Below are 27000 nucleotides of genomic sequence, written 5' to 3' on the forward strand. Positions count from 1 at the left end.
ACGATTATTGTTCATCCCCACTCACGTCCTTACTTGTTAAGATTGTTGCGGTTTTGTTTTCAAATCCTTTACGGTTTCAATTTTGTATACACCACCAAATACGAAAATTAAATTTAGTCAAAACTAGGTTCTTCCTTTTTATTTTCACTAGGTTCTTCCATTTTATTTTCTATAACACAAACCCACAAAATTAAAAAAAAGCGAAGACCCAGACAAGAAAACTTTTTAAAAGGTACACGCGCCGCTTAATCTGAATACCGCATCAGATTTTGACGGGAAACCGGATGGGTGGATACGCCATGAAGGATATAGGCTTTGTCGAGTATGCCGTCCGACTGCTGCTAGAGTACTTGTGTTTTGACAGCACTGTGCAACAAATGTGGCGGTCGGACGGTTGCCATTACTTAACCCGGAGCATCTATGAAGGTCGCATCGGCCAAGGCATGAACTGCGCTAGACCCATGTCACGAGCATAATTATTCTCAGCTGGCATACAAAGCACATGGTGTGGGGGATTAAGAGTTAATGACTCCTTCTTAAGCAAGTGCGTGTGGCGGAAATGGAGAGGTGGGGCGCTATGCTCAGCACTGGTACTGTCCATACTGCGTAGATTTTAGTGATATGTTGGAGCGACCGTGTTGGCTGGCAGCGCCGTTTGGCGCGAGCAACGGCGGACAGTTGATATGGCCTGCTGGGCAGTGTTGCTGCTAAAGGTGGCGGAGGTACGCTTGGGCGTGAACTGCGGGACGTCCTTGGAGGCAAACAGCAGGGAGCCACAAAGGTTTTGTAGAAATTTTGTGGGCGACGAACATTGGGTTCTAGCCCGGAACAACTCGAAGGATGTAACGATATTTTACATCTAACACACTGGCAAGAGTATACCCGTCTGAGGTAGATCATTTTCCGACATTATCGGCAGAACCACAGCCTCGGATCGGAGTTAGGTTCCATACCTTCACGGAGCAGGAGGGTGTGAAACAGTTCAGTTGCAAGAAGCTGCTCCGCGTATGAAAATTTGGGGAGGGACTTAACAAATGAAATGGAGTTACCCTGAAATGACAGCCTTTGGTCGGGAAAAAAACCCGAGACGCCCCGGTACATAGAACCGGCTACCGTGGGAAACGTTCAACCTGCCTTTAAAGCCCTTAGCCATTCCCGAACAATGGAAAATGGCAAGGATAATTCCACTACTAAAACCAAAAAATGTAAGGCATGATAAACTCCGAAAAGATTTTAGGCCGAGCATTTTTCCAATTTGCACCGTGCTTCTTTTTTATATTTTCCTGCAAATTGGCGGGACAGAACCTACTTGTTTTATGCCGACTCCGAAGGGATCTTCGATGCGGTAGGTGGAGCACGCTACCATCACACCACGGTGGCCGCCTCTACCACTACTAAAACCTGGATAACAACCAGCTAACCCAGATGGGTTATATCGTCCGATATCAGTTCTTTCGCCAGTAGCAAAGACATTGCAAACCGTCCTGCTCCCTCATTCCATGGGGAATATTTGCCTATCCACCATCAACGTGGCTTCCGCAAAATGCATAGCACTACCACCGCGCTAAACGCCATAAGCACTTAGATAAATTACGGATTAGTATGGGCATGAGCTAGTGCGATGAATGGCTTTAATCAATCCCTCATGCTAGGCACCAGTTTAGTTATGTTATGACAGTTTTCCATGTAAATTATAGCATCTGTTTTCAACCAGAAAAGATTACAAAGATGGTGAACTAGACTTGTCGAACTTGCGCATCAACAGTGATACCATCGAATTTGGTGAGTCATGGTAGAGAATGCTCTATGAGCATGGCTAGGCATTATAGCGCCTTATTCATTTGAATGCAGTGGCATTTAAAGTAGATACAGCGAAAAAATATCTGCGATGAGCTAGCTCAGTTTGGATCTACTGTTTTTGTAACAAGAGCCTAGCAGATTAAGGAGCTTAGAACATTCGCCGGGAGACATGTCTGTCCTGAAAAGGACTTCCGTTATTCGTGTAAGACTCACTAAACTTTCGTTGAGTGTTTTTGCGCTTAAGACAACAACAAGAGGTGTGCAGCAGGTTCGATATGAAGCGGATGGGACTGGGTAAACTACTTCATGTTGCACCGGCAAACTTATGGGGAGGAATGGACGGTAGAGCACCTATTGTGCAATTGCCCACAGAGCCCACGTTTCTGACTATTTAAGTGGCAAAGGAGTTTTGACTAAAGCTTGGAAGGGAGTTCCTATCTTTAAAAATAACGAAATATTTGGAATACTTTTAGGCACAGTAAAGTTTTTTATTGAAGCTATAGAAATTATCAGAGCTCAATATCTTTGAGTTCTAAGCAGCCATTGGAAACGGCGTTTCTTTCAATGGCTTCTAAGGAGTTAAAGACATTGAAGCCTGACAATTTATGTGCTTGAACAAAAAAATTGACTGCGCCCCTTAAAGTATGCCGCATATTTTGTTGTTTCTTAAAATATAAAGATCCCTGCAAACTTTTGTCAAAGCTACTTTGCCACTTTAATAGCCAATTAAGTGAAGCAATCAAATAAATATAAGCCCACATTAAATAAGAGTAGAAATGTAAATCTTGTTTTTTTGTGTTTGTTACATTTCATATAAGCTAACTCTCCTGTAATAACAACAATAAAAAGAGCAATAAAATAAAATGTAATAAGTGCACATTAACTATTGCTTTAAAATTATGCTACTTGACATTGCTGTCCGGAGACATCGTAACAAGTACATACCAGGGATAACGACGCAAGAAATATGACATAAAAGGAAATGGAACCAATAAAAATACAAGTAAGGAAAGCTAAGTTCGGGTGTAACCGAACATTGCATACTCAGCTGAGAGCTTTGGAGACAAAATAAGGGAAAATCACCATTTAGCAAAATGAACCTAGGATAACCCTGGAATGTGTTTGTATGACATGTGTATCAAATGAAAGGTGTTAATGATTATTTAAAACTTAGTAGGCCTTAGTTCTATCGGTGCACGCCTTTTCGAGATATCGCAATAAGGGTGGACCAGGGGTCACTCTAGAATGTGTTTGTACGATATGGGTATCAAATTAAAGGTATTAATGAGGATTTTAAAAGGGAGTGGCCCTTAATTGTATATGTGAAGGCGTTTTCGAGATATCGACCAAAATGTGGACCAGGGTGATCCAGAACATCATCTGTCGGGGACCGCTAATTTATTTATGTATGTAATACCACGAACAGTATTCCTACCAAGATTCCAAGGGCTTTTGATTTCGCCCTGCAGAACTTTTTCATTTTTTTTCTACTTAATATGGTAGGTGTCACACCCACTTTACAAAGTTTTTTCTAAAGTTTGCGTCAATAAACCAATCCAATTACCATGTTTCATCTCTTTTTTCATATTTGGTACAGAATTATGGCATTTTTTTCATTTTTCTTAATTTTCGATATCGGAAAAGTGGGCATGGTCATAGTCGGATCTGGGCCATATTTTATACCAGGATAAAGTGACTTCGGATAAGTACGTGAACTAAGTTTAGTTAAGATATATCGTTTTTTGCGCAAGTTATCGTGTTAACGGCCGAGCGGAAGGACAGACGGTCGACTGTGTATAAAAACTGGGCGTGGCTTCAACCGATTTCGCCCATTTTCACAGAAAACAGTTACCGTCATAGAATCTATGTCCCTACCAAATTTCACAAGGATTGGTAAATTTTTGTTCCACTTATGGCATTAAAAGTATTCTAGACGAATTAAATGAAAAAGGGCGGACTTACGCCCATTTTGAAATTTTCTTTTATCTTTGTATTTGGTTGCACCATATCATTACTGGAGTCGAATGTTGACATAATTTACTTTTATACTGTAAAGATAATCATTTTTTGTTAAAACTTGACTTAAAAAAAAAATTTTTTAAAAGTGGGCGTGTTCGTCATCCGATTTCGCTAATTTTTATTTAGCACACATATAGTTATAGGAGTAACGTGCCTACCAAATTTCATCATGATATCTTCAACGACTGCCAAATTACAGCTTGCAAAACTATTAAATTACCTTCTTTTAAAAGTGGGCGGTGCCCCGCCCATTGTCCAAAATTTTTCTAATTTTCTATTTTACGTCATAAGGTCAAAGCACTTACCAAGTTGCATCTCTTTATCCGTCTTTGGTAATGAATTATCGCACTTTTTCGGTTTTTCGAAATTTTCGATATCGAAAAAGTGGGCGTGATTGTAGTCCGATTTCGTTTATTTTAAATAGCGATCTGAGATGAGCGCCCAGGAACCTACATACCAAATTTCATCAAGATACCTCAAAATTTACTCATGTTATCGTGTTTACAGACGGACGGACGGACGGACATGGCTAAATGAATTTCTTTTTTCACCCAGATCATTTTGATATATAGAAGTCTATATCTATCTCGATTAGTTTATGCCGTTACGGATTACCGTTATGCGAACAAAGTTAATATACTCTGTGAGCTCTGCTCAGCTGAGTATAATAAGCAATAGAAGGGTACAACAAAGAGAATTGGCACAGACTAAAAAAAAGTGCTTCCAATTACAAACGGTCTACTGACATGACAACCAGACAAAACAGAATAAAAGCCAAACAAACAAAATAAATAAACAAAAACAACTACACGGATTAACTGATACGTACTATAACTATACTCATACAAGACCACTCGCCCCTAAATACAACTACTAACAGGATGCGATTGTTCATCCTTTGGCGCGATGGGAATAGCATTGAGTCATGAAAGCATTTTAATCTATTTATGCCAGACGTTACAATACGCTCATAATTGTTGTGTGTCTGTTACTATTATAGCTGTTAATAAAGGGTGTAGCAAAAGGGTTAGAATGGGCTGCACATCCTTTTTTTCTCTCGACTTTTTCTCTCCTTCTTCATTCCTAGGTAACAAGTTTTAATTTCAATAGACCTGCCCTAGTCCACTTTACACAAAAAAAAAAATTTCCGAGAAAACTCTAGTGATTTCGATGACGCCATACATGAAGTTTTCTCAAAATCCGCAGCGTTGTTTTATGAGCTATAGGATATTTACAGGCAGATAAATATTTTTTATTTTATACATAGACAACGCAATAAGCTCCTAAAAGTATACTTTGATAATACAATGTAGCAGCTCAGAAGACATTCCCGTCTAACAACTGTCGGTGAAAAGAAAAAGGAGTCTCAACTCCAAAAGCAGATGTAACAAATGTATTTTGATCTCTGTTTCTATTCAGAATGCTGAACACTCCGACGAAGGCAAAAATTTAGCGCCAGCCTAGCTAAGGTAAGGTTAGGTTGAATTGAAACTACAACATCAGGAGAAACTTACTTACTTAGAAACAGAGACTGACCTTGTCATAACCACAATCGCCAGATACAATGAGCTTTATATAATCCAATGCGATTCAATATATGAAATTTTCGCTGGTTTGCTTCTGAGCCGCGTTAATGCTTGGATTGATTGTAACAATATAATTTCTGAATTCCAGGCGGGTTTTCGTAAAGGCTATGCTACAATGGACAACTTGTTTAATTTAACTAGTATAGTTCAGTTAAACTTTGGTGCGAAGAAGAAGACTTCCGCCTTTTTTGTTGATGTTTCATATGCTTTTGGCACAGTTCCACGGAATATGCTTTTCTATAAGTTAGCCCAGCTCGGCCTCTCCGGCCACATTATAGAAGTTTTTGCGCTCCATTTATGAAGAAACAGCCAGTCAGGTATGGATGGATGGAGTGCTTTCAGATCCTTTCATTGTTAACCACGGAGTACGGCAAGGTTGCTTGCTGAGTCCAACTCTGTTCTCATTATACATCAATGATTTAAGTGGCAGTCTCTTCGGCGGTGTAAAGGTTGCTGACACAACAGTAAAAGTACTTATGTACGCCGACGATATCGTTCTTTTAGCAGACTTTTCCACTGTCTTACAGAAAATGATAAATTAGCTAAATTGCGCGCTGTTCAAGTTTGGCAGCAAATAGACTGCCCTGAGTTGTAGCAGAGGAGACAGTGAGACAAGGGTTGTACTGGGTCAAAAAGTGGAGAAACGTTTATGAAAGTGTCGACATGGTGCCTCTGTCTGACTTTTCTTCCGTATCGCTTAATATGAGCATACCAAATTTACTAGAGAAGTTAATTCAAAAAGAGTTTTCATACTATGCCGATAGTTCTTTTTAGTCGTCACATGATCTTTACTTCGACTTGCTCCCTATGTACTCTACTTATTTTAACGATGAGAATTCTGCGTACGCCATAAGTCTGAGCAAGGGATGGCTTGCTAAATCTTAATGCTCGATGTTTTAAATATGTTTTTTCCAAAAACTGTTCTAGGTGCAATTTATGTGTAGCTGAAGACACCCATCACTTCATTGGGATATGTCCTATATATAAAGACATACGGTTTAATTGTTTTGGTGAGAAAGTTTTAGATCTGCAGAAGGTGGTAAATATCCTTAAGGGTTATAACTATAACTCACTCTTTGTCTATATAAGAAATTGCCTTAAGTATAGAGAACTTATTGTCAACGAATTTTCCTCAATGATTTGTTTAGTTATAAGTGATATTAAGACACACAACATTTATTGTTATTGTCTGGAATCTTTATTAATTTTTATATATTTATAGTTAATTCATTTTGCTATACTTTTGTAATTACTAGTTGAAAGAAAATATATAAATTACTACTACTACTACTAATCCAATGCGACCGGCAACAAGATATACTAGTCAGACTCGGATGACCAGTCACTTTACTAATGGCGACCACGGTAGTTACTTCGTGCATACAAAACAGACATATCCGCCGTACACGAAATGCGTTGGATGGGGACACGCATGGAGGCAGGCAATTGGGTTTTATGACATCTTACACATTGGACAGGGAAAGAAAAGCGTAAAACGTAGACGTCATGTTGGTCTTTTATAAGCAAGGAGATATAGCCACCTATTTTTACCATTTACGTATATGAGAGAGCGTCGCTCCGCAATCCGCATCCAGGGAAGCTGCTAGAACCCAAACTTTATTAGCACATAGCCGCAGACGAATTCGAATACACAATGGAACGCTATCCCCGCCGTCAGATCAAAATTATGCTTCGCAATTTTAACACCAGTGTGGGCAGGGAAATGGTTTTTGGTCATACAGTTGATTAAAAAATCCACCATACATGTTGAAACATTTTCCCGACGAAAACATGCTTATGATACAGAAGGCTTCCCTCGGCTCTCTTCGATGTAATGATGACAGCGAGCAGTGGAAGGAAATAGTGACGATAATAGAGACTTGATGAGCGACGTACAGAACTTGCTTAAATAAAACAAGAAGCACTTATCCTCATTGTTATATAGCGATGCAGACGAGGAACCGTTACTTTTACGACTGTCAACGGAATGCAAGTTCCACCACCCTGCTATTCGAAATGAAAGTGGCAGTATCCAGGCTAAAAAACTTCTATGCGCAGGAAAATGTCAGACTAACCACCGGGCTGCTCAAACAGACAAGCAAGCTATTGGTATGGACCTTGCAGCATTTTATATGCAAAACATGGTGACACGGGTCTAAGCTGCCAAAATGGAATTTAACTGTAGCCTGTCTAATCCAAATGAAAAGATACTCCGAAAACCACACAACTCACCAGTCAGCCTACTTAACAACGCGGCTAAGCACACACAACGGGGCTACGCGGCTAAGCACACACAACGGGGCTACCACTGGTTGATAGTGGACGGCTTACTCTAGCGGGCTAGCTGCCTGATGTGCCCTAAAAGCTTCCGACAACCAGACGAATCGATGTCGCCGCAAGGCGTTGCCATGAGGGGCATTCTACCAAGGAGGAAGCAATAGTGCGAGGTGGGACGACGGATCACACCCACGCCTATTTTTTAATCTGGGCAATACTCCATAAATCGTGACTAGTAATCTCCTGAGTATAGAATAGTGGAAACACGATTATGAGCAAAGGAGTACAGGGCTGGTGCACTTAGGAAGGTGACAACATGATTACAACCCGCATTGATGCCGAACACCAAGGATTCAGGGGGTTAATAAGCGAATTCACAGCTTCCGCAACACAGTCGTCAACCTCATCTACGCGAGGCGAATCCTGTTACAAATATGAATGTATCATGCACATATTCAGCAGGCGAGGCTCTGACGACCGAAGTTCCTCATGGAAGTAGGGTTTGGGGGGCGAGATGGCCTACGAGGCTCAATGTGGTTATATTAAATCGCTCCCGAGATGCTCGGGATAGTACCTTAATGATGATTTTTACCGGAACGTACCGGATCTATAGCTTAGGACCATCAATATCGGTTTTACCCTATACCTTCGGGGATGTCTTAATCGGTAAAACAACAACAACAACAACGCCTAGCACCATTCTCGAAGGGAACTGTGCAAGCGTCGGCAGGAATTCATCCAAAAAATAGGGACGGAGGACGAGGCAGCTGGGAAAAATACGAAACCACCATACAAAAGCTGAAACAGGCATTAACCAAGCAAAGAAATATGAGCTTAGATATTGAAAGCCAACTCTCAAAATTGATAATCGCTATCTGTTTTTACAACTGCAACTAGGGCAAGAAGAATAATGAGAGGAAGTCAAAATACGCAGGCCGGGTTCTTTTTCGAAACTGAACCCTTTTGCTGATCTGCATATTTTTTATAACCGAATACTTTTGCTGATGCGGGTACTTTTCATAGCCGGGTACTGTTTCAGAACCAGGTACTTTTTTAGAACCGGATACTTTTCACATACGTTTTTTTGCAGAACGGATAAAGAACCGGTTACATTTTTGGAACCGGATACGTTTTTTTACAATCAGGTACCGGATCCTGTTTTGCAATCGGATACTTATTCGGATACGAGAAATTTTTAGAGCCTGGGTATCTTTTCGGTTACGTTTTCACATCCGCGTACATTGTCAGAATTGGATACTTTTTGGGTTTCGCTAATTTTTATAAAACCGGGTACTTTTTCGGACCGGGTCAATCTGGAACCAGGTACCTTTTTCGAAACCGGGTATTTTTTTAGAACTGGGTAAGTGTTGGGATAAAGTGTAATAAAAAAGGGGTTTGTGGTGAATACATATATAGAATATTTGGTCTTCCGGTACTTTTGAAGGACCCTGTATGCATAGTGCAAACAAACTCAGTTCATGCATGCTTGTTGTCACTTTTGAAAATTCGCAATTCCCTACTATAACTTTTTCTTTCATTTTTAATCTGCAGCGCTACGCTCTTGAGTTCCATTTAGTTGTGTTGGTGTTGCTTAAATGGAACTCTCGTACGTACTTGTATTCGTTTACGCTTTTATATGTTACACTTTTTTTTGACTCATCGAAAAGTATTATGATCATTTGTTTTTTAGGTCAAGTAGCTTCTAGGGACAAAGAGAGTGAGTGAGAGCGAGAACATGCAACCACTTGACCATACAAATTCTTTACGATAAATTCGAACATAAAAATTTTATTAATCAAATTATTTCTTTGTGTGCAAAAATTTATTAGGCAAACTTATTTATTTGCTTCGCAATACTTTTTTCCCTTACAGCTTTCCGAACGAAATAAAATCTGGCAATATTGCTGACGAATTGGTGGCATAAGCGCATAATTTTCTGTAGCCGCAAGGCATTCACAAACACCTTCCATTAAATTAATTTCTCCCCCAAATATTTTAGATTTGCGATTTATTGCCGCGAGCTGGGTGGCTGAAGCTCATGGATGCTATGTATATATGTAGATACAGCACATCAGCAGCTCAGTCATAGCAATAAACACTTTTTATACACCACTGACTGCGTATTCTACAACGAGTTGCATATTCCTCAAGCTCGCCTGCCGGGGCGTATAAGTAACATGAAAGCCAGTTAGATGAATACAAGCATTGAGCGAAATGAATGAACGCACGTATTTGATGCATTTATATTAGGTTAACTGTTTGTATTAGGGATGTGGCAAATGTGGTATGCGAGGCCGGTTATTCATTAGCTATCTACGAGCTTTCGGTTTGCTATACGTAGGTGTGTTATCGACGATGTATTAGTGAGTTATCGATTGGTTATCGAAGATTTATACCAAGGATTTATGGATGACTTACCAATGTTTTGTCGACGAGTTATCGGTTTTTATAGACAAGTTATCGATTTATTGTGAAAAAAGTTATCAATTATTTAGCAAAAAGTTATCGGATTTGTTTGTTATCAAAAAGTTATATATTTGCTACCAAAAAGTTTTCGATATGTTATCGAAATTTACCAATATAAAGGGATGATCCGTTATTTATCGAATAGTTATTCCACAATTATCGAGAAGTTATCGATCAATTATTGAACTTATGTTATGTTAGCGGAAAGCTAACGATCTGTTATTGAAAAAATATCGAAATCTTATCGACTTGTTATCGAAGTTATCGAAAATTTACCAAGAAGTTTTCGGTATCGAAAAGTTATCGATTTCTTATGGAAATGTGAACAGTTATCGACGTGCTTTCGATTTTTTATCAACGACTCAGCGGCTTATTATGAAGCAGATACAGATAAAACTTCAATATATGTGACTCGGTCTATGAAATGGTGGCTTATGACTCAAAAAATAAATTGCGATAAACAGTTGTTAACAGCTGTTTTTTTTTGTGAGAAACAGCTGTTAACAGCTGTTTTTTTTTTTTATTCACAAGCCACCTTTTCATAGACCGGGTCACATATGTACATAAAATCAATGACAAATCTGTAACCTGCCCTTTAACAAGCCGATAAAAGCCGATAAGAAACAAATATGAAGCCAATGACTCCACGATAACAGACCGATAGCAAACCGATAAATCACCGTTTATTATTCACGAGTTCTTGGGACTCTCGTTTTTTTCGAAACCCGAAAGCGAATTCGGAATCGATACCTCAAAAGTAACTGTTGCACACCTGAATTTTTAAAACTGATTTAAAACCGTTACAGTATAATCTGGTTTGGTTGTCTTGTTCTGTGAAGTGGTGATTTAAATAAAAATCGAAGAAAAATGTATTCAAATTAATGAAGATTTGTTTTCACTTCATAGCTTCGTATAACAAGAACACCACTCCAGCTAAGACCTATCACGAATCGGTAAAAAATTTTTACTTTTAAAAAGAATTAGGAAAACATAATCCAAAAGGAATCTAAAACCACTGAAGCTCAAATCCGTTTCCTCCTTCAAATCTAAGCAGCTTAGAACGATTCCCTTTTTAACTTCCGAAGACGTTTGAAGCCAATTCTAGTTAGAAAGCCGAAACAGCCCAAAGTCGATAACCTAATAAAATCCACAATTTTTGGATCCTAAACCATCACCAAAACCGAAGCTGTAACATTTTACAATCGAAACCGAAATCAAAACGGTTTTTCATTTCGTTGTTCAACCACGAAAATTGTTTAAAACCGATTTCCTTTATAAACCCGAAGCCAAAACGAAACTCGTCTAAGCCGTAACCATTAACAATGAGAACCTGTTTCATTACCTAAAACCGATTGCTTGCCGATTTAAATCAGCTTAATTTAAAGTAGTTTGGAATTTAAGTAAGTAAAGTAATTTTTTTTTTTTAACATGAACCGAATTTATAACCTTTTTGAAACGGTTATATTTTAATACTCGAAACCGTGTATTTTTAACTGATTACATTTTTTCAAACTTTAACTGATTTTGAAACGTTTCATTTTCAATCCTAGTCAATTTTACGTTGTATGTTTTTTCAAATCCCAACTTTTAACCGTCTTTGAATAATTTGAATTTCGAAATGGGAACTGTTTTTGAACTGTTTACTTTTTAAAGTTTGCGCCGGTTTTTCTCTGTAAAATTTTTCAAAACCGAAAACTTCAGCGTCTTTGATGCGTACCATAATTCGAAAGAAGACGTGAACATGTTTGTAATTTCTTAGTTTTTTATAAGCTACTCTGATCTATTAATTTCCATGGTGCAAATAAAACACGATTATTCCACCTTCAGCCCGACGTTTCGCCAAATTTCCTTGGCATTTTCAAGGGCATAATGAATTCGGAATAATCGTGTCTTATTTGCACCATGGAAATTAATAGATCAGAGTAGCTTATAAAAAACTAAGAATTTACCAACAAACTGATCGGAAAAACTATACATGTTTCTAATGTATTTAAATTGTTAAAACCGAAACAGTGTCATTTTAGCAAGCAAAATTTCCTTCATATCCTAAATCTTAACCGTTTTTGAACCGTTCGTTTTTCAGATGTGCATATAAAGCCGTTTCTAAACGATATAGTTCTGCAACAACGAAATATAAGTGTCTTTTCAATTCAATATATTTTTCAAAACCGAAGTATAAAAGTTTTGTGAACCGTTTGGTTTTTCCAAAACGGATATAAAGCCGTTTTTTAACTACATAATTCTTCAGTGTTGGAACATAGTTTCTTTTAAACCCAATTAATTTTGCAAAAGCAAAGTATAACCCTTCTTGGATGGTATAATTTTCCAAAGCCGCAGTTCAATCTTTTTAAATTTTCAAACACGAAACGTTAACACCTCTGTACCGTTTTTAAAAATCGGAATGTTATCTTGTAAACATAACATATTTTTCAAACCCAAAATCTAAGCCGCTTATTTTTTTTTAAATTTCAGCGTATTTAGCTTTTTTAAGACAGAAACGTTAACGGTTTCTCTCCCGTTTCGTTTTTCGAAATCATAACTAAGACTAAACAGTTTTAAATAGTTCAATTTTTTCGAAAACCAAGACAATAACCCTTTTTGACCGAAACTCAAAGACTAAAATATCAAAACCTTATGAGAGGTCGATTTTTGTAAATAGGGTAACACCATCCATATGACGTGGGAGGTTACAAACATTTATTGGAACGATTTTCCATCATCCCTTGTCAAACTTGGTTTGGAAGAAAACCGGTTTCGGCGTTATGCCAACTTCAGTGTCATCGTTCGTTCAGATCTGTTGTTGTCGTTTGGCTTGTATTTATAGTTCGTATGTGCATGAGCAGGAATTGTCAAAATTTATGTTGGTGTATGTGTTGTGTGCTCATTCAGAAACTGGGGAGGTTTTTACTGATCAGTTTTTGTGGATAGCTGTGGCGGGTAGAAGTCAGTAATTTTAGTCGTTTGTTATTTTTAATGTGTTTGTTGCTTTGTGACGTTTATTGTTTTGTGTTTACTTTTTTGTTTTTGTAAACAAGTTTTAAAGGTTCAAATAACGTCAGAAATTGTGTTTGTTCGTTTATTATCCTATCATATAATCTTTTCTTTTGTAAATTTTCATATTTTCGAGTACGCTCAGGCGTAAGCCTTTTGCTTGTACGTGAAGAACCATGACTGTTTTATTGATCTTTGCTGGGAAACATTTAATTTTGATCATGTGATTTGCGAAATTGGACTCTGGTATGATTCGGTTTTCTTATGTTGTAACCTCTAATGTGTTCTCTGAACCTCGTTCTTACTTGTAGTGGTGTTTGTCCTATGTAACTGTGTGTGCACAAACATTTAAGCTTGTTTACGCCATGGCTGCTAAACGGATCCTCTGACTTAGTGTTAGTTCTTAGTTTTCGCCCTTAATTGTTTGATGTTACAAATGTTTCCTTAGCGGCGCCTCTTTGTCTGGAAAAATTTGTCTCACACGTTTGAGCGACAATATTTCTATAAATAAACTTATTCTATGACATCAAATTTTGTAACTAGGCAGTTCGTTTAAGGGTGCGTTCAGGTTTGGAAACCCCGTTTAATATTCATATTGAATCTGTGGTATCCCCGAGTTCGGCAGATACTCTCCAACACACTTTGCATGAGTTGAAGCTTCACTACCAGTTCTACTGTGCATAGTACTCGAGGGTCTCGTAAAACGCACCCTTAAGCTGATTTCCATTTTCTAAAAAAAAAATCGTGGTTTCGACAATGTCAAAAACACAACATTCGCAACATCTCTAATCTATAACCACTTATATTCCGTGTAGAAGTATTGAATGCTCGTTGTTAAAAGAAATTGCTCGCAGCTTAGTATTTAGCCAATAGAAATATTTTGCTTGTTAAATGTGCGTTAGAAATTTGCTGACCTTTAGATTCTAATGATGAGATATATATGGTTGGAGTTATGCCTATGTATAAATAAAATATTTTTATGAATTGGCTTTAACCGCAGGCAGATACAAATTTTGTGTTTAAATTTAAAAGAACGCAAATATTAAGCAAATATTGAAGGATATTTGAAATGGTTAGACGCGGTTTTCGTTTTGTGTTTTCGTGCGAGTAGACCAGTAAAAATAAATCCAGTTGTTATGTCGCTACCACTGTAGTATATTTCATTTTTCATTCATATTTGGGGTTTATCTGCCTACACGTTTTTGATCGAATCTGGTAATCAGTCAGGTAATTCCTAGGGACAATATCCTTAGATAGCGTGACATATTCCAGGTTGCTGAAATAAAGTACTTGTGGAACAACTTTAGCACCAAGCTCCTATGGAAGAAACACTTTGACTCCATATCAACTAAGGCCACAAAGTCAATAATGATGTGCAAACTTTGGGTGGCAAATCATGGGGTGGCAACACACATCTCCTAAATGAATGTATATCATGATAGTAAAAGCCATTACAACCTATGATTTGGTACCCAGGGCATCGAGAGCAAATATATTGACAAGGAGACAATCACAGACAACAGAGTTGGAGACTATCTTCGACCTACCCTTGCTACAGCTAGCCGTAGAGCATTCGGCTAAAAGAGCTCTCCTTAATATCACAAAAGAAGTCTTATGGCAAAGGAAAGATTATTTAGACCTGCAACATTAGAAGAAATTAGTGTGAAGATGCTAATCCATCACCTTCCGAGGCATGAAATCATTCAGTAGGTAGTCTTTCAGTGAAGACGATACATATGTAATTGGGAGGCAAGACAAGCTTCGGACCTAGAATATCAGTTCCTATGGGGAAATACCCGATCATTTTTTAAACAGCAGTATACGCTATAGGGCAGTAGGCCCGATAGTCCATTCGCACTTACGGCAACATCGTCATATGAAATAATATCATAATTACCAAGAACCCACAATGTGAGTCGAGGGCGGACAGCCAATGGCAGAAGCAGTGACTGTCACTTCTGTATGCTTACTAAGCCTAAAGGTGGGCATATAATACTGGAAGAAAGATCAAAATTCAAGACAATCTAAAGCCGTAGTACAAATCGCTACAAGGCGATCATCAGCTTCTTAAAAAGGTATAAGAATTCCAACGGGGTGCAGAGGACGGGCTTGACATAGGCGCGAGTGCGAATGCGCATAACAGGGTATTGGGAGGGTACGATATTAATAATAGAGGTCAGTTTTTTGTTGTATACAATGGTAGCGTAACTACATATGCTGAGCCTACGTCAAACAATATGCTTAATATTACATTGAGCTCTAAGCAGGATATATCGGGGTATAAATAGAGGATCGTTGACAGGCCATCCTTCTTAGACCATGCATACACGGCTTCAGTATCCACCTTAAGAAACTCTAGGGCAACGACATAGGCGCGAGTGCGAATGCGCATAACAGGGTATTGGGAGGGGACGATATTAATAATAGAGGTCAGTTTTGTGTTGTATACAATGGTAGCGTAACTACATATGCTGAGCCTAAGTCAAACAATATGCTTAATATTACATTGAGCTCTAAGCAGGATATATCGGGGTATAAATAGAGGATCGTTGACAGGCCATCCTTCTTAGACCATGCATACACGGCTTCAGTATCCACCTTAAGAAACTCTAGGGCAACGACATAGGCGCGAGTGCGAATGCGCATAACAGGGTATTGGGAGGGGACGATATTAATAATAGAGGTCAGTTTTGTGTTGTATACAATGGTAGCGTAACTACATATGCTGAGCCTACGTCAAACAATATGCTTAATATTACATTGAGCTCTAAGCAGGATATATCGGGGTATAAATATAGGATCTTTGACAAGCCATCCTTCTTAGACCATGCATACACGGCTTCAGTATCCACCTTAAGAAACTCTAGGGCAACGACATAGGCGCGAGTGCGAATGCGCATAACAGGGTATTGGGAGGGGACGATATTAATAATAGAGGTCAGTTTTTTGTTGTATACAATGGTAGCGTACCTACATATGCTGAGCCTACGTCAAACAATATGCTTAATATTACATTGAGCTCTAAGCAGGATATATCGGGGTATAAATAGAGGATCGTTGACAGGCCATTCTTCTTAGACCATGCATACACGGCTTAAGAAACTCTGGGGCAACGAACTGGTACAGATTTCAAAAATGTGTATCAGGAAGTGTGGGGCAGCCTAAAGAGGTTACCACCGTAGAGGATTACAATAACTTCTTACCAGAGGCGCTGATCACTCGTACAACGGTACAAGAGAGCTTGCCTTTGCGAAGATTCTAGGGGAAAGCAAAGCCAGGAGTTGAGTCTTCTTAGAGGGCAGGTAAAAGAGATTTTTAAGCTGGCAAAACTTGCGGAAAGCGAGGAGTGCTGGGACGAATATAGAGATCTGTCGAGAATCTATTAACGTGAAATCAACAGGACTACGCTTTCATGCGAAAATAAAAGCCGCGAAGAAAGCAGCAGAAAATCTGGAGGAATCGTGCTTAGGCTGCAGTCGGCGTTAATATATATTTATGTATTGATAATGAGGCGGCGATTTAGGCCTCACCGATATTATACTCAGGCAGTGATCGGTTCCATTGGCAAAAAATAAAAAAATCAAAGTGAAAACCTTGTCACCAAATGTGTCATTAGTATCTCTTATTATAACAGCCTTTTAAAAGGTATATTTGTTTTCGTTGTATTCGAACTGTACTCTTCAAGAATAGTGAGGTTATGGTATTCAAAAGTGAGGTTATGGTATTAGTTGGTTTTTGCAGTGTGAGCAAGTTAAAAATAAAGTGCAAGTTTAAGCTATTTAAAAATACATAAAAGATTGTATCCAAATAAGTAAAAATGAATATTGAAGTCAAAGGCATTTACTTCATTTTGAAATAATTTAGCTTGTTGTTTTTTTTTTTTTTTTTTTGTTATTTAAAATTTCACCAGTGCCTTTATCTTATAACTTTTTTAAACGAGCAATTCTTGTTTGTTTGTATATCCGAACGATCTCGGGAACGGCTCAACCGATTTAAATCAAATTTGGCACAGCGATAATTTATCCCCTTCTAAGACTTTCTACCTTTTCTGGGGCGGCCACCGTGGTGTGGTGGTAGCGTGCTCCGCCTATCACACCGTATGCCCTGGGTTCAACTCCCGGGCAAAGCAACATCAAAATTTTAGAAATAAGGTTTTTCAATTAGAAGAAAATTTTTCTAAGCGGGGTCGCCCCTCGGCAGTGTTTGGCAAGCGCTCCGGGTGTATTTCTGCCATGAAAAGCTCTCAGTGAAAACTCATTTGCCTTGCAGATGCCGTTCGGAGTCGGCATAAAACATGTAGGTCCCGTCCGGCCAATTTGTAGGGAAAAATCAAGAGGAGCACGACGCAAATTGGAAGAGAAGCTCGGCCTTAGATCTCTTCGGAGGTTATCGCGCCTTAAATTTATTTTTTTAAGACTTTCTACCTAGGTGTTGCCAATCAGCATGTTTCCAAGGTTGCCACCTATTCGAAATTTAAAAAAAAATTGCATGAGATATGCCGATATGGGTATCAAACGAAATGTATTTCACTCCGCATTACAACTGGTCATTTTTGAGTAGGGTTGCCATTTAGGGTTGCCACCCATGGTAATTTTCCACCGTTAAACACTAGTGGCATATGTTCAATTTGAAAACGACATCTAACCATTTAACTACTGACCAACAGATGGCGAGAATTAAGTAAGTTGGCATTTAATTAAACTAACTGATAGTTGTCATTCGTGAAATTTACAAGTTTTTGGAATGTAATAAAATTATGAGACTTTCATAGTGCATAACTAAAAAAATTTTTGAAATTAATAATTCGGCGCATGAAGATAATCGAGAAGCGTTACCAGCACAACGAAAAGTTGCCGAGCAAATATTTCAATTTCAGCTAAAGTTTTAGTTGGGTTCCTCACCGATCCTCAAGTTGGGACTCATATCCTATTATTAGTCAAAGTTTTAGGATTCTATAGTGTTAATATCAGCTGCCAGTTTCTGCCACTAACTATGTTTTGCAACAGTTTTCTGATAGCGTCACCCTGATAAATTACATACGACATTATTTTATCCAGTCGACGATATGCAAATGTAAACTTTTGTGTGTGTTTGTTGTTTTGTTATTATTATGTATGCAAAATCTTTTAATAACTTTAATTTCTTTATTTAATCCTATTAAACATTGCATTCGCGATAGACACATCTTACCACCCCCCCCCCCCCCACATCTGCTCACTTTTTGTATGCATGCGGTGAAAGTGGCTGGTTGTGGGTCTGAAGGTATGAAGGTACTACTCGCACAAATTTTATGAAAAAAAAATTCTCACATATTTCTAAAGCCGTGACCAAAGTTTCACGTTGATATCTCTACCGGAAGTATTTTTGGCCAGCAACTCCATATAAGACCGACCACTGTGCCGTGGCTCATATCTCACGATGGGCATACTGGCGTCACATGCTTATAAATAAATAAGGCCTCGTCAGTAACAGCAGATGTGGGAAGTGCGAGCTGCAGGAGGAACGGATTGAGCATATTATGTGTACGCGTGTTGCGCTCGCCAGTCAAGGCTCCTGCTATTAGGGGCGGCAGAGTTGCCAAATCTCGACGTCAAGAGGACGGATTTATTCTACAACACAAGTCCTGGCACCTGTTTGCGGTTTTTCCGTTCGGTCGTTAAACAAATTCTGGTAAAACTATGGACACATTCAGTATATGTGGTCTTTATTGAGATCTTTATTACACGTCGGTTCTACCTAACCTAACCTAACCTAACAGGTATTCTTTGAGAACATTTCATTGTGAGCTTTGTTTAAGATGCAAGTTTTGATTTAAGGAATATTTATTTGAGGAATCTTTACTGTCGGAACAGTAGATCATGCGATCTTTGAATAGGGCACCTTTGCTTCTTGAAATTTATGAGATTGGTACTTATGATTTGGTTTTTACATACCTTATGAAGTAAGCTGATCTGCTTTCAAACACACGAAAGAAGCGTTGGATATCAGTTTAATATTTGCTCTGAAAATAATAAAAAAAAATGTATGAAATCTCTGTTATACAATAAATATTTAACTTAGCAGAACTAGAAATAACCAAAATATCTGAACCACCTGAAAATACGGGGACCAATGCGTACACGTAACATTTTGGGTTTTATATTATTCGCTAGAAGAAAGGAAGCTAAGTGAAGCTAATTTGAGCGTGTCAAAAAGGGTTTGGAAATATATTGCTGTAATGTGCCTGTAGAAATGTATTCATAGTTCGAGAAGATTTTAGGTGGGAGCGTGAAAAATATTGGATGTGAACATAATATTAGGTGCAAGTTCGAAGGACGCTGTAGTGGAGTTCGGACGACACTGTTGTAAGACTTTAAGTTAGAGTAAGAAACGAACTTTATAGGTCAGATTTTAAATTTAAATCTGAAACAAAACTTGCGGGAAAAGACAATAATGACGAGCTAAAAGACCTCAGATATCAGTTTGAAAGACACTGGAGTATGCACTTTAGATATCTCAGGAGTGTGTTTGAAAGGCACTGATGTTGGAAGATTTTAAGCTACACGTTAAAATAAATGGGAAAATGTACTTTCCTGCTGCGCCTCTGAGAAATTGGTATCTCGGGAACTGACGGAGACTGTACTTGAGAGAAATGAGGTGCCGGTTTGTAATGCGTTTGACTATATATAAAAGATTTAGGTAGAAATGAGGGTGTCGGAGTACACAAGACGCAAGCGTAATGAAAGAATCTAGTTGTTGTTGCTATTCTTATAGCGATAAAGACAATCATCGAATGATGTGGTGAGAGTTACAGACGTAGACAGTCCTTGGCCGGATATAGTTCCGGCACGTCCCGGTAACATGCACCATTATGGTTTCAGCCCGACCACCTCGTGAACGATTTGATATGACCACATTGAACCGTATAGGCCATCCCGCCTCCCAATCCCTAGTTCCACGATAAGCTTGGGGTGGCCAGAGTCTCGGCTGCTAAAGAGACAGAATTCGCCAAGTGTATGTGAGGTCGACAATTGGTTTGGAGAAGCTATAAATTGCGCTGGCATCCCCATGGAAGGGTTGCTCTACACAACCCTTTACTGATTTGGGTGTATTAGTCACTTTTTACGACAGTCATACCTGCCGCAAGTACATTCTAAGCTCCCTTACCCGCTGGGCGTGAAAGATCTAGTGATATGCATATTTTAAATACACTTAAATTGCAAGATCTCACGTGTAAGTTTGACAGACAGTGAAAAGGCAAAATTATGAGAATCAAGCTTAACGCTTATGAGGTATAGGAGAAACTGGAGACGCAAGATTTCAATTAAAAATCGGATATGTACCGGGATATCAATGCTGAGTTGCTATGTCGGAGAGGTTTGAGTTTAAAGATCCTGGGGTGCGGATTTGAATAACATGGCAATTGCAGGAATTTAGGTGGGAATTCGAGACGAGCTCAAACGTTAGATTTCAAATAGAATTGGGATAGAAACTATGTTATTAACTGCTGAAGCACATGTGAATTGAAAGTTGTCATGTGCCGTGTAATTTTGAAAGACACTAGAGCGGCAAGATGTGTAGTTCAAGTTTAAATGACACTGGACTTATAACATAACAGGTATTTGGAGACACTGTACTAACAAAACTTTGAGTTGTAATCTGAAAAAAAAAAACAGAGGTAAAATATTTTAGCAGCGGTTATCTATTTCTGAAGGACATGGAGGTGGAGAGGCATAAGCTTGAAAGTCACTGTATATCCAAAGTTTTATGATGGAGACTGAAAGGAACTAAAGTCCCATTTAAAGTTGGGAGCCACAAAGAATCCAGGCTCTTAAGTTTTAAATTGAAAAGTGTTGGGTAGAGTTTCAAAGCCACTGCATTTGCATAATTTTATGGTAGAGTCTAAAAGTTACTGAATACGCCATAATCGAGATTTGAGTTTGAAAACAGCTTTGCTTCCAAGATCAAAAATACAATGGAGTTTAAACTTCTTACAAATTTGAAATTTTGAAATCCAATTACGCAGGTGGCTGTTTCAAGGACATTACCTTTGAAAGAAATTAGCTAGCAGACTCAGAGATATCCGAGTCGCTAGATCTAGACAGGGAATGATTCTAAACTTATTTGGACCGCACCATAGTATAATAACGCGAAATGTTAGGGCCGAATTTCAAAGACGTTGCGGCTGCAGGATTTTATGTTGGTATTCAAAAGAAACTGAACTTGAACATTTCAGTCTGACAGGAACTGAAATAAGAAGGAAACCGGGGCTGCAAGACTGCATGTCAAAGTCGAAAAGAAGCCTTTGTCGCAAAACTGCATGGGAATGTTTGAAAGGCACTGGGAGCAAACGTTTCTGTTAGAAGTGTAATAAGTAGATAAGAATTTCTTTCAAAATCTTAAAGATGATGTAGGTACGTAGAAGGTTTTCGGGCTTCTTCTGAAAAAAAAGAAAGATTTTAGTCCAATTAACTGCAGTAGAAAGATTTCGTAAGAGCGTAAGAACTAAGGTGAATGAAAAAGGCTTCAAGTGTTGAAGAAAACAGGAAGTCTAAAGGTGGTGCCAAACGATAATGTGGATCTGAAAGAATTTGAGATGAGTGGAGAGCCATAAGTTCTGGTGAGATCATTAAAGACACTATGGCTCGGTTTTTCAGTGCGAGCTTAAACTAGAGTTCAAGCTTGCCACTTTGGTCGATAACATAAAATTCTGCGGCCCAGCTTAGAAAAATTTTCTTCTAATTGAAAAAACTTGTTCCCAAATTTTGATGTTGCTTTTCCCGGGGCGTGAACCCAGGATCTTCGGTGTGGATGGCGGAGCACGCTACCATCACACCACGAAACAAACAAAGCATGACTTGGTGAGTATTAACAGAAACCCAAAAAGGACGCTCTGAACTCAATACTACCATAAGCAAATACTCATTTAACGTCTTAATAACTAAAACAATTCAAATTGAGCTTAGTTAATTAGAAGACGAACTTAAACAAAACTTAATAATGAAAATGAGACAATGAAACGAACGGGCATTTAATTGGTATTCCAGCAACTTAAGTTAATAAAAAAAGAAACCAAATTAAACAAAGCAACAGAAAAATTGAACAAAATCATAAAAACTAACAAAAGGCGAGAAACTCAATGGCAATTTACGTTCAAAGTGTAGTCATGAAAAATTATTGCATAATACAATTCAGCACATGCCAAAAGTCAACAGATTATAATCGCGGCAAACTGGCGATGAGATGAATAAATGGACACTGTAATGTAGATTGCATTGGAAGGCATACGAATAGTTTAATGGACATACAAACGGACAGACAAGCAAACAGGCTGGGAAGAAGACAGACGTAACGAAGAAAACGCTGACTAGCTTGCGACCAGGAATCCACTTTCATACACCGCCTCTGCCACGCGAATGATAAATGTTTGTTTAACAAGAATGCTTCATCTAGAATAGAATATATTTACGCACCCAACACGCGCAAATGCACTTTAGCCCAACTCATGGACAGACACATGGAAGAATAATGCAACAGATGGACAAGCATGTTGCTACGGATGAGCATTAGGGTGGCCCTTATTTTCCAAAGTGTTCCGATTCTCGATCTCAAGAATGTGTATATAATGAGTATACGTAAATGAGTTTGTTTCACTTTTTTTTATTATAAACTTTTTTGAAAATACATTTTTAAAACATATACATATGTCTTGTGAAACTTTAGCTGACACGTACATATATAATATGATATTTTTTCCTAGGATCTAATTAATGATGATTTTTTATGTGATTCAAATTGTTTTTTGTAATCAGTTACAACTTGTAATAAATATTGGTTTTCTTGTTCGTCTTTTGTAAGTATTATATTATATTCTTCCATAAGTTTTACTCCCCGTTCTGTTGTGTCGTTAACTACTTTTATATTAATAACGGTATCCTTAGCTTTTTTATAGGTTTCTGTATCCCCCAGTATAGTGGATCTACCTCCAGAAATTAAGAGGATATCCCAAACTGACCAAAAAAAACCAATTGTATTTCCTGTTACAAAATCGTGTAGTTCTTTTTCTATGAATTTATTGATTTCACTGGGCCTTAAGTGTAACCTCTTTAAATTTTCTTTTTCCTTGTCGTAGTTGTCTATGCTGTTGAGTTTTTCCACAATCTTTTTCTTCATGATACAAAGAGATGCCATCATCGAACAATGCCAATGCAATACATTCTTCAGACCGGTACCATAGGTGGTTACAAAACTTTTTATTGCAATTTCAAATATTTTTTTATTAACATTTCTGTATTTATAAATTTCTTTAATAAAAGATAAGTCTTGAAGAGGTGCTCTATGAGAATTCTGGTACACAAAACTTTATGCTGTCACTTGCTCCTAGCCATATAGACGTTAATTCCAATAATTCCCTATAGTCATCTCTTACTATTTTCTTTTTCAACTCTTCCTTAGAGACATTTAGAATAGTATTTTTGCTATCGCTTAAAGGTAATTTCAATTTATTATTTTGTACCAAATCTTTAAAACTATTTTTGTCGATGTTTTTCCAATTTTCTTGAAATCGCCGAAATAACTTGACGCCCTTACTAGTATTTACTGGAAAATAACATTCGAAAACCCCTCTCAGTAAAACTTCATAAATATGATGATGATAAGGAAGATACAATAGTTTTCGAGCAAGTTTTTTTTTCTAATAACGTTGCAGCTCCTTTTATAAAGCCTGTGTTAACCGATGCCGTATCGAAACAACAGGCCACAATATCATCCTTCAGATTCCATTCAAATAAGAGTTCATACAACGTATCAGCTATTTCCGAGCCTGTTGCAGCATATAATTTTAGAGCTCCTATTAACTGTTCCCCATTCCTGTAAGTAACAACAACTGGAAGTCGTTCCACCATTTCACGACCTGTTATTTCTCGAGGTAGTTCTCCATCCCAATACAAAGTGCCGCAAATTAACCTATTTAAAAAAACATACTATTCAAAATTTCTTCATTCAAGATCAGTATAGTTTTAATAAGAAAACGTCAAAGAAATTTTTTGTAGTACACATTTTATAACGGTAACGGTTATTACGGTTATAACGGTATATCACAAGCATGTGACGCTTCAGCATGCACGTGCAACACATTTGCACAGACTTAATTTACTTTTCATATTTGTTTGTCGAAAGCAATATATATTTTTCCCTGTAACTCTGTTATTGATTGACCGATTTTGAAGATTGTGGCCATTTTAGAAAAGTAAGAAAATACAGATCTTATTACGGTATGGAACAGCAGTCGATTTTCGTAGGGCTTAGAAATATGGAAGCCTGAAACACGAAATTGTAAAAATTCGTAATTTTTCAGATTTCAAGCCCTTTGCGCCACCCCCAAATCTTTTTTGATTGACCTAAAACTTTGTATATATTCGCTTTTGAGCTATTCGCATATTTTTAGGGGTGAGATCAAGAATCCAAGCACTTTGTTTCCCTCCATAAAACGAAGGGCCACCCTAATGAGCATAAGCAAACACATGCAGTAAAAAAAAGACCGGAAAAAATTAGCTGCGTTGAGTTTGCTCTGAAAAGCTAAGAATTAATTTATTATAAAGTTTGTCAACGTCGGTCACTGCTTCAACTTGGGTTTGAGGGTGCAGGCAGAAATCACATACTGGACGAACTTTATGAACGCGCAAAAAAAAAAAAACAAAACAAATAAGTCATTGAATTAAGTGGGATGCGAGACAAAGAGCATTAAATATATATCTTCTAAATTGTAAACGCTCTAAATATAATCAACTTGGAATGTGTCACAAATAAAGTGCAAATGGGCTCTACAAAGAAAAATTATAATTTTATTAGATTTTTTTTGTTTGTTCATAAAAGCGGAAAATGAAACTGCGTAAAGAAGATAAATAGAGCAAGGGCTATTAATTAAGATGTTGCATATGGCTCTAGTGATAATGGTAAAAATACAGAAACTAAAATACGAAACTTTAGTTTGACATATGAGCTAAACTTTCGTAATTACAGCAGCGAGGAAAAAAATAATAGTTCATTTTGTATCAAATTTCGTTGGTTAAATTTCTCATTTTTTTATTTTCGATACTTCAAGAAAATGTTCTACAAATTTTGTGCCGGAAACGATCAAAACCAATGTCAAAAAACGTTTTTGAAAAATTTTCGATATGTTATGAATTTTGACCTTGAAAACATGCGGAAAAATCTCAAAAATGTTCGAAAAAATTCTAGAAAATTTTTGAAAGTTTCAAACTTCCTCATTTGGAATTCTCTGAAATTTTTTGAGTATGCAGTTTTGCAGCCCAATCAATTTTAGTATAAGTTATGGTTCTTACAAAATTCGCGTTGCTGTTTAACAATTTTTTTCCGAAGAGCGTTTTACATTCATCTGCATAAAAAGTTTGGAAATATTTTTATACGGAGGAAAATCGAAACATCCTTCTAAAGAAAAATTAATACGAATTTCGAGAGACCTATGTGTAACTTGTACTTTGTTAGACAAATATAGTTTGGTCTACAAAAATGCATAATCAAAAAAACTTAGAGAAATTCAAACAAAAAGTTCGAAATTTTCGTCAACTTTCGAATATTTTCGAAAACGTTTTGAGGATGGTTTGCTATTTTTCTTAACGCTGCTGTAACTAATGCTGAACGTTCTATGAAGCAAAGTTACTTCACATGCCTAAGGCTTTCCTCGTACGTTTGATACGTTTGTTTACTTGAACAATCCGAGAAATACAGAAACAATTTTCGTTCGACTGGAAGAATTGCAGGATCTATTATTTTCGTGGAAAACTAACACATTACGCGATCGTAAAAGGCACAATAATTTTATAACGATACCAGGCCTTCACCTATTTCACTCTATCTACCTCTGTCCTTCTTTGTAGCTTTGCTCTTACTCTCATTGCTTCTCTTCTTTTGCTTCCTCTTCTTCTTTCTCTCCCTTTCTCTAGCCCCCGCTTCGTTTTCCAGTTCCCTATTTCAGCCTTTTCTTCAGTTTCGTACTTTACCCTTTTTTTCAGTTCACTATTTTCCCCATCTCTATATCTTCGTCTTGCTTTCGATGTTTCCGTCTTGCTCTCATTCGCTAGCGAGCTTCGTGCCTATACTATCCCCTTTTCTAACTTTCCATGTTCCTTCGTTGCGTTGCTTGCTTTTTCCACTCATTTACCCTTTAAAATACCCTTTCTATTCCCATTATTTTTGCTTTTCGTCTTTATATCTCCCACTTCCGTTTCCTGCAATGCACTTTCTGTCTGTGACAGCCCCCTTTAACTTTACAGGAGGCACTCTCACTATATTTCTTTAAAGTTATCTACCTTGTGAATAGTGCTTTCAACCGATTGTGAGGAGGTCAATAAGTGTCATCTGTGTATACTTTTCCCAGGCTCCCGATACCATATAAACTTGAGAGATAACAATGCTTCCACCCTGACGATAATAAAGGTTCGAAAGATTTGGTCATCTTATCCTTATCAACGGTATTTGTGTCGCCGGTTTCCGAGGGTCAACCGCTAGACTCTGGCAAAGTGCAGTGTACTACAGTACGGCACAGTACAGACCATATTGTAAAGTACAGTACATTATATAATGTACAGTTTAATACAGTACATTACATATTATGATTTACAATAAAGTACATCACATTTTCTAGAGTATAATTAAGTACATATTGTACAGTACAGTTCATTATATATGGTACGGAACATATTGTACAGTACATTTCATATTGTACAGTACAATGCAATACAATAAGTGAATGTAATATTGTACGGCACAAAACATATTGTAAAGAACATAATTGTACAAATATGTTTGTACTGTACAATATAAGTTTACAATGTATTGTACAATACAGAACATTACTGTC

General features: G+C 37.7%; 1 protein-coding gene across 10 annotated transcripts in view; it reads right to left on the reverse strand.

Moving 5' to 3' along the window:
• The window catches only part of sfl (N-deacetylase and N-sulfotransferase sfl), a 547000-nt gene that overhangs the window by 347983 nt on the left and 172017 nt on the right, over positions 1-27000 (reverse strand). For 5 of the 10 annotated variants that reach the window (XM_067787551.1, XM_067787550.1, XM_067787549.1 and 2 more), the window contains one exon: positions 19073-19140. The exons of the other annotated variants lie outside the window; for them this stretch is intronic. The gene's annotated coding sequence lies outside the window, so the exon portion shown is untranslated. The remainder of the gene's footprint in view (positions 1-19072; positions 19141-27000) is intronic. 10 annotated transcript variants of the gene reach the window in all.

This window comes from Eurosta solidaginis, chromosome 5, assembly GCF_040869045.1.
Source record: "Eurosta solidaginis isolate ZX-2024a chromosome 5, ASM4086904v1, whole genome shotgun sequence".
NCBI lineage: Eukaryota > Metazoa > Arthropoda > Insecta > Diptera > Tephritidae > Eurosta > Eurosta solidaginis.